This window comes from Aegilops tauschii, chromosome 5 (assembly GCF_002575655.3).
Source record: "Aegilops tauschii subsp. strangulata cultivar AL8/78 chromosome 5, Aet v6.0, whole genome shotgun sequence".
Taxonomy (NCBI): Eukaryota; Viridiplantae; Streptophyta; class Magnoliopsida; order Poales; family Poaceae; genus Aegilops; species Aegilops tauschii.
In genome coordinates this window covers 412,952,704-412,963,734 of record NC_053039.3, presented here as the reverse complement: position 1 = coordinate 412,963,734, position 11,031 = coordinate 412,952,704, and positions in this window count along the sequence as shown.

Genomic DNA, 11,031 nt, shown 5'->3' with positions numbered 1-11,031 from the left:
AGAACTTCAAGAAGGACGGCAAGGGAGTTGCCGCGCCCGGTAAGCCAGTTACCGAGAAGAAGCCAAGGAATGGACCCAAGCCCGAGACTGAGTGCTTTTATTGCAAGGGAAGTGGTCACTGGAAGCGGAACTGCCCCAAATACTTAGCGGACAAGAAGGCCGGCAACACCAAAGGTATATGTGATATACATGTAATTGATGTGTACCTTACCAGTACTCGTAGTAGCTCCTGGGTATTTGATACCGGTGCGGTTGCTCATATTTGTAACTCAAAACAGGAACTACGGAATAAACGGAGACTGGCGAAGGACGAGGTGACGATGCGCGTCGGGAATGGTTCCAAGGTCGATGTGATCGCCGTCGGCACGCTACCTCTGCATCTACCCACGGGATTAGTTTTAAACCTCAATAATTGTTATTTAGTGCCAGCTTTGAGCATGAACATTGTATCTGGATCTCGTTTAATTCGAGATGGCTACTCATTTAAATCCGAGAATAATGGTTGTTCTATTTGAGAGATATGTTTTATGGTCATGCCCCGCTGGTCAATGGTTTATTTTTGATGAATCTCGAACGTGATGTTACACATATTCATAGTGTGAATACCAAAAGATGTAAAGTTGATAACGATAGTCCCACATACTTGTGGCACTGCCGCCTTGGTCACATTGGTGTCAAGCGCATGAAGAAGCTCCATGCAGATGGACTTTTGGAGTCTCTTGATTACGAATCATTTGACACGTGCGAACCATGCCTCATGGGTAAGATGACCAAGACTCCGTTCTCCGGAACAATGGAGCGAGCAACCAACTTATTGGAAATCATACATACCGATGTGTGCTGTCCAATGAGTGTTGAGGCTCGCGGAGGATATCGTTATGTTCTCACTCTCACTGATGACTTAAGTAGATATGGGTATGTCTACCTAATGAAACACAAGTTTGAAACCTTTGAAAAGTTCAAGGAATTTCAGAGTGAGGTTGAGAATCAACGTGACAGGAGAATAAAATTCTTACGATCAGATCGTGGTGGAGAATATTTAAGTCACGAATTTGGTGCACACTTAAGGAAATGTGGAATAGTTTCACAACTCACGCCGCCTGGAACACCTCAGAGAAACGGTGTGTCCGAACGTCGTAATCGCACTCTATTGGATATGGTGCGATCTATGATGTCTCTTACCGATTTACCGCTCTCATTTTGGGGCTATGCTTTAGAGACTGCCGCATTCACTTTAAATAGGGCTCCGTCGAAATCCGTTGAGACGACACCGTATGAATTATGGTTTGGGAAGAAACCTAAGCTGTCGTTTCTAAAAGTTTGGGGATGCGATGCTTATGTCAAGAAACTTCAACCTGAAAAGCTCGAACCCAAGTCGGAAAAATGCGTCTTCATAGGATACCCCAAGGAAACTATTGGGTATACCTTCTACCTCAGATCCGAAGGCAAGATCTTCGTTGCCAAGAACGGGTCCTTTCTAGAGAAGGAGTTTCTCTCGAAAGAATTGAGTGGGAGGAAAGTGGAACTTGATGAGGTGATAGTCACCCCTTCCGAACCGGAAAGTAGCGTAGCGCGGGAAGATATTCCTGTGGTGCCTACACCGACTGGGGAGGAAGTTAATGATGATGATCATGAAGCTTCGGATCAAGTTACTACTGAACTTCATAGGTCCACAAGGACACGTTCCGCACCAGAGTGGTACGGCAACCCTGTCCTGGAAATCATGTTGTTAGACAACGGTGAACCTTCGAACTATGAAGAAGCGATGGCGGGCCCGGACTCCGACAAATGGCTAGAAGCCATGAAATCCGAGATAGGATCCATGTATGAAAACGAAGTATGGAATTTGACTGACTTGCCCGATGATCGGCGAGCCATAGAAAACAAATGGATCTTTAAGAAGAAGACAGACGCGGATGGTAATGTGACCATCTATAAAGCTCGACTTGTCGCTAAGGGTTATCGACAAGTTCAAGGGGTTGACTACGATGAGACTTTCTCACCCGTAGCGAAGCTGAAGTCTGTCCGAATCATGTTAGCAATTGCCGCATACTATGATTATGAGATATGGCAGATGGACGTCAAAACGGCATTCCTTAACGGCTTCCTTAAGGAAGAATTGTATATGATGCAGCCGGAAGGTTTTGTCGATCCTAAGAATGCTAACAAAGTATGCAAGCTCCAGCGCTCAATCTATGGGCTGGTGCAAGCATCTCGGAGTTGGAACATTCGCTTTGATGAGATGATCAAAGCGTTTGGGTTTACACAGACTTATGGAGAAGCCTGTGTTTACAAGAAAGTGAGTGGGAGCTCTGTAGCATTTCTCATATTATATGTGGATGACATATTATTGATGGGAAATGATATAGAATTCTTGGAAAGTATAAAGGCCTATTTGAATAAGTGTTTTTCAATGAAGGACCTTGGAGAAGCTGCTTATATATTAGGCATCAAGATCTATAGAGATAGATCAAGACGCCTCATTGGTCTTTCACAAAGTACATACCTTGACAAGATATTGAAGAAGTTCAATATGGATCAGTCCAAGAAGGGGTTCTTGCCTGTATTGCAAGGTGTGCAATTGAGCACGGCTCAATGCCCGACCACGACAGAAGATATAGAAAAGATGAGTGTCATCCCCTATGCCTCGGCCATAGGGTCTATTATGTATGCCATGCTGTGTACCAGACCTGATGTAAACCTTGCCGTAAGTTTGGTAGGAAGGTACCAAAGTAATCCCGGCATGGAACACTGGACAGCGGTCAAGAATATCCTGAAGTACCTGAAGAGGACTAAGGATATGTTTCTCGTTTATGGAGGTGACGAAGAGCTCGTCGTAAAGGGTTACGTCGACGCTAGCTTCGACACAGATCTGGATGACTCGAAGTCACAAACCGGATACATGTATATTTTGAATGGAGGAGCAGTAAGCTGGTGCAGTTGCAAGCAAAGCGTCGTGGCGGGATCTACATGTGAAGCGGAGTACATGGCAGCCTCGGAGGCAGCACAGGAAGCAGTCTGGATGAAGGAGTTCATTACCGACCTAGGGGTGGTTCCCAATGCGTCGGGCCCGATGACTCTCTTCTGTTACAACACTGGAGCTATTGCACTTGCGAAGGAGCCCAGGTTTCACAAGAAGACCAGGCATATCAAGCGTCGCTTCAACTCCATTCGTGAAAGTGTTCAAAATGGAGACATAGATATTTGTAAAGTGCATACGGACCTGAATGTAGCAGATCCGTTGACTAAACCTCTCCCTAGGGCAAAACATGATCAACACCAGGACGCAATGGGTGTTCGATTCATCACAATGTAACTAGATTATTGACTCTAGTGCAAGTGGGAGACTGTTGGAAATATGCCCTAGAGGCAATAATAAATGGTTATTATTATATTTCTTTGTTCATGGTAATTGTCTATTGTTCATGCTATAATTGTATTGTCCGGAAATCATAATACATGTGTGAATACATAGACCACAACGTGTCCCTAGTAAGCCTGTAGTTGACTAGCTCGTTGATCAACAGATAGTCATGGTTTCCTGACTATGGACATTGGACGTCGTTGATAACGGGATCACATCATTAGGAGAATGATGTGATGGACAAGACCCAATCCTAAGCATAGCATAAAAGATCGTGTAGTTTCGTTTGCTAGAGCTTTTCCAATGACAAGTATCTTTTCCTTAGACCATGAGATCGTGCAACTCCCGGATACCGTAGGAGTGCTTTGGGTGCACCAAACGTCACAACGTAACTGGGTGACTATAAAGGTACACTACGGGTATCTCTGAAAGTGTCTGTTGGGTTGGCACGGATCGAGACTGGGATTTGTCACTCCGTGTGACGGAGAGGTATCTCTGGGCCCACTCGGTAATGCATCATCATAATGAGCTCTATGTGACTAAGGCGTTAGTCACGGGATCATGCATTGCGGTACGAGTAAAGAGACTTGCCAGTAACGAGATTGAACAAGGTATTGGGATACCGATGATCGAATCTCGGGCAAGTAACATACCGATTGACAAAGGGAATTGCATACGGGATTGATTGAATCCTCGATATCGTGGTTCATCCGATGAGATCATCGTGGAACATGTGGGAGCCAACATGGGTATCCAGATCCCGCTGTTGGTTATTGACCGGAGAGGCGTCTCGGTCATGTCTGCATGTCTCCCGAACCCGTAGGGTCTACACACTTAAGGTTCGGTGACGCTAGGGTTGTAGAGATATGTGTATGCGGAAACCCGAAAGTTGTTCGAAGTCCCGGATGAGATCCCGGACGTCACGAGGAGTTCCGGAATGGTCCGGAGGTAAAGAATTATATATAGGAAGTCAAGTTTCGGCCACCGGGAAAGTTTTGGGGGTTACCGGTATTGTACCGGGACCACCGGAAGGGTCCCGGGGGTCCACCGGGTGGGGCCACCTGTCCCGGAGGGTCCCATGGGCTGAAGTGGGAAGGGAACCAGCCCATAGTGGGCTGGGGCGCCCCCATGGGCCTTCCCCCTGCGCCTAGGGTTGGAAACCCAAAGGAGACTGTTGGGTATACCTTCTATCACAGATCCGAAGGCAAAATTTTTTGTTGCTAAATTCGGAAATTTTCTAGAGAAGGAGTTTCTCTCGAAAGAAGTGAGTGGGAGGAAAGTAGAACTTGATGAGGTAACTATACCTGCTCCCTTATTGGAAAGTAGTTCATCACAGAAACCAGTTTCTGAGACACCTACACCAATTAGTGAGGAGGTTAATGATGATGATCATGAAACTTCAGATCAAGTTATTACTGAACCTCGTAGATCAACCAGAGTAAGATCCGCACCAGAGTGGTACGGTAATCCTGTTCTGGAAGTTATGTTACTAGACCATGACGAACCTACGAACTATGAAGAAGCGATGGTGAGCCCAGATTCCACAAAATGGCTTGAGGCCATGAAATCTGAGATGGGATCCATGTATGAGAACAAAGTATGGACTTTGGTTGACTTGCCCAATGATCGGCAAGCCATTGAAAATAAATGGATCTTCAAGAAGAAGACTGACGCTGATGGTAATGTTACTGTCTATAAAGCTCGACTTGTTGCGAAAAGTTTTCGACAAGTTCAAGGGATTGACTACGATGAGACCTTCTCACCCGTAGTGATGCTTAAGTCTGTCCGAATCATGTTAGCAATTGCCGCGTTTTATGATTATGAAATTTGGCAAATGGATGTCAAAACTGCATTCCTGAATGGATTTCTGGAAGAAGAGTTGTATATGATGCAACCAGAAGGTTTTGTCGATCCAAAGGGAGCTAACAAAGTGTGCAAGCTCCAGCGATCCATTTATGGACTGGTGCAAGCCTCTCGGAGTTGGAATAAACGCTTTGATAGTGTGATCAAAGCATTTGGTTTTATACAGACTTTTGGAGAAGCCTGTATTTACAAGAAAGTGAGTGGGAGCTCTGTAGCATTTCTGATATTATATGTGGATGACATATTACTGATTGGAAATGATATAGAATTTCTGGATAGCATAAAGGGATACTTGAATAAGAGTTTTTCAATGAAAGACCTCGGTGAAGCTGCGTATATATTGGGCATCAAGATCTATAGAGATAGATCAAGACGCTTAATTGGACTTTCACAAAACACATACCTTGACAAAGTTTTGAAGAAGTTCAAAATGGATCAAGCAAAGAAAGGATTCTTGCCTGTGTTGCAAGGTGTGAAGTTGAGTAAGACTCAATGCCCGACCACTGCAGAAGATAGAGAGAAGATGAAAGATGTCCCCTATGCTTCAGCCATAGGCTCTATCATGTATGCAATACTGTGTACCAGACCTGATATATGCCTTGCTATAAGTCTAGCAGGAAGGTACCAAAGTAATCCAGGAGTGGATCACTGGACAGCGGTCAAGAACATCCTGAAATACCTGAAAAGGACTAAGGATATGTTTCTCGTATATGGAGGTGACAAAGAGCTCATCGTAAATGGTTACGTTGATGCAAGCTTTGACACTGATCCGGACGATTCTAAATCGCAAACCGGATACATATTTACATTGAACGGTGGAGCTGTCAGTTGGTGCAGTTCTAAACAAAGCGTTGTGGCGGGATCTACATGTGAAGCGGAGTACATAGCTGCTTCGGAAGCAGCAAATGAAGGAGTCTGGCTGAAGGAGTTCATATCCGATCTAGGTGTCATACCTAGTACATCGGGTCCTATGAAAATCTTTTGTGACAATACTGGTGCAATTGCCTTGGCAAAGGAATCCAGATTTCACAAGAGAACCAAGCACATCAAAAGACGCTTCAATTCCATCCGGGATTTAGTCCAGGTGGGAGACATAGAAATTTGGAAGATACATACGGATCTGAATGTTGCAGACCCGTTGACTAAGCCTCTTCCACGAGCAAAACATGATCAGCACCAAGGCTCCATGGGTGTAAGAATCATTACTGTGTAATCTAGATTATTGACTCTAGTGCAAGTGGGAGACTGAAGGAAATATGCCCTAGAGGCAATAATAAAGTATTATTTATTTCCTTGTATCATGATAAATGTTTATTATTCATGCTAGAATTGTATTAACCGGAAACATAATACATGTGTGAATATATAGACAAACAGAGTGTCACTAGTATGCCTCTACTTGACTAGCTCGTTAATCAAAGATGGTTATGTTTCCTAGCCATAGACATAAGTTGTCATTTGATTAACAAGATCACCTCATTAGGAGAATGACGTGATTGACTTGACCCATTCCGTTAGCTTGGCACTCGATCGTTTAGTATGTTGCTATTGCTTTCTTCATGACTTATACATGTTCCTTTGACTATGAGATTATGCAACTCCCGTTTACCGGAGGAACACTTTGTGTGCTACCAAACGTCACAACGTAAATGGGTGATTATAAAGGTGCTCTACAGGTGTCTCCAAAGGTACTTGTTGGGTTGGCGTATTTCGAGATTAGGATTTGTCACTCCAATTGTCGGAGAGGTATCTCTGGGCCCACTCGGTAATGCACATCACTATAAGCCTTGCAAGCATTGTGACTAATGAGTTATTTGCGGGATGATGTGTTACGGAACGAGTAAAGAGACTTGCCGGTAACGAGATTGAACTAGGTATCGAGATACCGACGATCAAATCTCGGGCAAGTAACATACCGGTGACAAAGGGAACAACGTATGTTGTTATGCGGTCTGACCGATAAAGATCTTCGTAGAATATGTGGGAGCCAATATGGGCATCCAGGTCCCGCTATTGGTTATTGACCGGAGACGTGTCTCGGTCATGTCTACATAGTTCTCGAACCCGTAGGGTCCGCACGCTTAACGTTACGATGACAGTTTTATTGAGTTTTGATGTACCGAAGGAGTTCGGAGTTCCGGATGAGATCGGGGATATGACGAGGAGTCTCGAAATGGTCGAGACGTAAAAATCGATATATTGGACGACTATATTCGTACTTCGGAAAGGTTCCGAGTGATTCAGGTATTTTTCAGAGTACCGGAGAGTTACGGGAATTCGTATTGGGCCTTAATGGGTCATACGGGAAAGGAGAGAAAGGCCTCAAAAGGTGGCCGCACCCCTCCCCATGGTCTGGTCCGAATTGGACTAGGGAAGGGGGGCGCACCCTTCCTTCTTTCTCCTTCCCCCTTCCCTTCTCCTACTCCCACAAGGAAAGGAGGAGTCCTACTCCCGGTGGGAGTAGGACTCCCCCCCTATGGCGCGCCTCTCCTCTTGGCCGGCTGCCTCCCCCTTGCTCCTTTATATACGGGGGCAGGGGGGCACCCCAAAGACAACAATTGATCCTTGAGATCTCTTAGCCGTGTGCGGTTCCCCCTCCACCATATTACACCTCGATAATACCATTGCGGAGCTTAGGCGAAGCCCTGCGTCGGTGGAACATCATCATCGTCACCACGCCGTCGTGTTGACGAAACTCTCCCTCAACACTCGGCTGGATCAGAGTTCGAGGGACGTCATCGAGCTGAACGTGTGTAGAACTCGGAGGTGCCGTACGTTCGGTACTTGATCGGTCGGATCGTGAAGACGTACGACTACATCAACCACGTTGTGATAATGCTTCCGCTGTCGGTCTACGAGGGTACGTGGACAATACTCTCCCCTCTCGTTGCTATGCATCACCATGATCTTGCGTGTGCGTAGGAAATTTTTTGAAATTACTACGTTCCCCAACATTTGATGCCAAGACTATGTGGACTGATCGAAAGAAATTTTATGCTCGGTGCAAAGGTTATGATGGTGGTGGCAGTCCTTGCAAATGGTACTTGTCTGCCAGACTACAACCTGATGGAAGTACAGTAAGGGTAAATCAAATACCACACCAGCATACATGTATGACCACTTCACAGAGAGTTTCAAAGATGACATCACATCTTTGGGTTACAGAGAATATTACTCCTATTTTAGCCAAGACTCCAAACACTACTGCAAAGAGGCTTAAAGTTGACTTGGAGAAGCTGTACCCCATCCAGCTGCAATATACCACAGTGTGGAAAGCAAAACAAAGGGCCATGAAATCATTGTATGGTGACTGGGCAAATACATTTAGGATGTTGTATAGTTTTAAAGCAGAGGTGGAGAAGAGGTCACCTGGAAGTGTGGTGGAGATAGATACAGAGGTAACAGAGGATGGCAAGGTTTTTTTCAGCAAGTTTTTTATGTGTTTGAAGCCTTGCATAGATGGATTCAAAGCAGGTTGTCGTCCATATTTGAGCATAGACTCATCTTTTTTGACTGGAAAGTGGAATGGTCAGTTGGCTGCATGCAATGCTCTAGATGGACACAACTGGATGTTCCCAATTGCAATAGGAATGTTTCAATCAGAGACAGAGGCATCATGGATATGGTTCATGATGCAACTGAAAAGATGCATAGGGCCAGTTTCTCCTTTGGCCATCCACACAGATGCATGTAAAGGGTTGGAAAATGCAGTAAAAAATGTTTTCCCCCATGCTGAGCAGAGGGAGTGCTTTGGACATATGTGGATGAATCTGATAAAAAAATTCGGAGGAGATGAATTTGGGCGCATGTGGCCAGCAGCAAGATCCTACACCAGACAGACACATTCCTATCACCTTGGTAAGATATTGGCATCATGTAGTGATAATGAATTTGCTTCATGGTTGAACACACACCATTCTCTGTTGTGGTATAGATCAGGTTTTAATACTGCCATAAAATATGATCATATCAATAACAACTTGGCAGAAAGTTTTAACAACAAAGTGAAGGATTTGAAAGACTTGCCTGTGCATGACATGGTGGACCAAATAAGGATCATGATCATGCGTTTGTGGGAGTTGAGAGGAAAAATTGCTAATATTTTGGAAGGGGACAAGCTTCCAGAAGTGGTACAACAGGTGGTCAACAGGAGTAGAAATCTTTCACATCTATCTGTTGAGAAATCTTCCTTGTGGGGTGCTGAAGTTAGAGATACAAAGAGTGGCAAGAGGCATGTGGTAAATACTGAGTTGCATGAGTGCACTTGCCAAGAGTGGCAACACACTGGAAAACCATGTGAGCATTCCATACTTTTTTTGGCATCTAAACCCAGGTTAAATATGCACCCATATTTGCATGAGTATTATTCAATACAAAAATTCAAAGCTGCATATGCAAGTCCAATTCCTGCACTGACTGACCAATCTCAGTGGCCTGAGGTGGAAATAGAATTTACCTTGTGTCCCCCTGTCACTAGAAGAAAGGCTGGGAGGCCAAAACAGAGCAGATTCAAAGCTTGGTTTGAGAAAGGTGGTTGTAGTAAGAAGGGGAAAAAGGAAAAGGAAAAGAATGATAAGCCCAAAAGGGCTCAAAAAGGTAACAAAAATAGGTGCAAGTTGTGTGAGGTACTTGGGCACAGAGTTGGTTCATCCAAATGCATCTACACTCCTCAGAGGCCAAAGTATGTTTATGTTACTGTTTTTGCAAGTTTTTGATTTTGCTACTTGTTCTAGTATCTAACCAAGTGAAATGCTTTACTTTTTAGGAGGAAGCGTGCAGAAAAAGCCCCACCTCTTGTTGTTGAACAGTGCTGGCCAGCGAAAAAAGCAAGACTCAATGGCTTTAGAAGGAAGAGCACTAAGCAGATAATGTTTGGTGACAAAGATATGGAGCAAACTGAAACTGTTACTGCTGAACATGAGCTAAGTGTTTCTGTTTCAGACGATGTGATGCATACTGAATCTGTTTTGCAGGCGCTAGGGCAATCTGAAACTGTTGCAGATGAAGCAACTATTGTGCTGCCATGCGAATCTGCTTTGACAGCTGTGTTGCCATGTTTGGAGGTTGTGCTGCCAAGTGTTGAGTTGCAAACTGAAGTAGTTGAACAATGTGTGCCATCTACTCAAGCTGCAGAAGTGCAAACTGAAGAAGTGGGACATGGTGAGGGGCAAAAGTTGAGGGGGCCTAGTGGAGTTGGCAACAAAACCAAGGGGCCAAAAAGCAAGAGCATCAGCATCAAGAAACTATGCGCCGTGGAACCAAACGGTGGAAAAAAGGAGAAGAAATCGAGTGGTAGAAAGAAGCAAAAGAAATAGAGTCAAAATCATTCAAATTTGATGTGAAAACTTATGTTTGTTGTCATTTGATGTGAAAACTTATGTTCTTTCATGTGAAAACTTATGTTCTATGATGTTGATTTGACTTGAAATAAAATTCAAATTTGAACCGACATTCAAATTTGAACCTATCTCCAATATTTTTGGAGTTCATTTGTTTGTTCTGTGATGTTGCATTGTTTTATGTACTACTATGCACTTTAGTTCATAAATCCAACCCTTTTTGTGAAGTCCAACTCATAGTTACTGAAAATGTTGTCCAAACAGGCTCCAAAGTAAGGGAAAATGACCCCATTTCTAAGCAAGTTTTTTTCGACCTTCTCAAAATCACAAAAAAAGATTTTCTTAGCTTATATTATACCTATATAGGATCAATACGAAGTCTCACCTTTTTTTTGAATAAGTATTCATATTATTAATTTATTTTTGAAAAAACACCCTTTAATACAAAGTCAGCAATAAAATAAG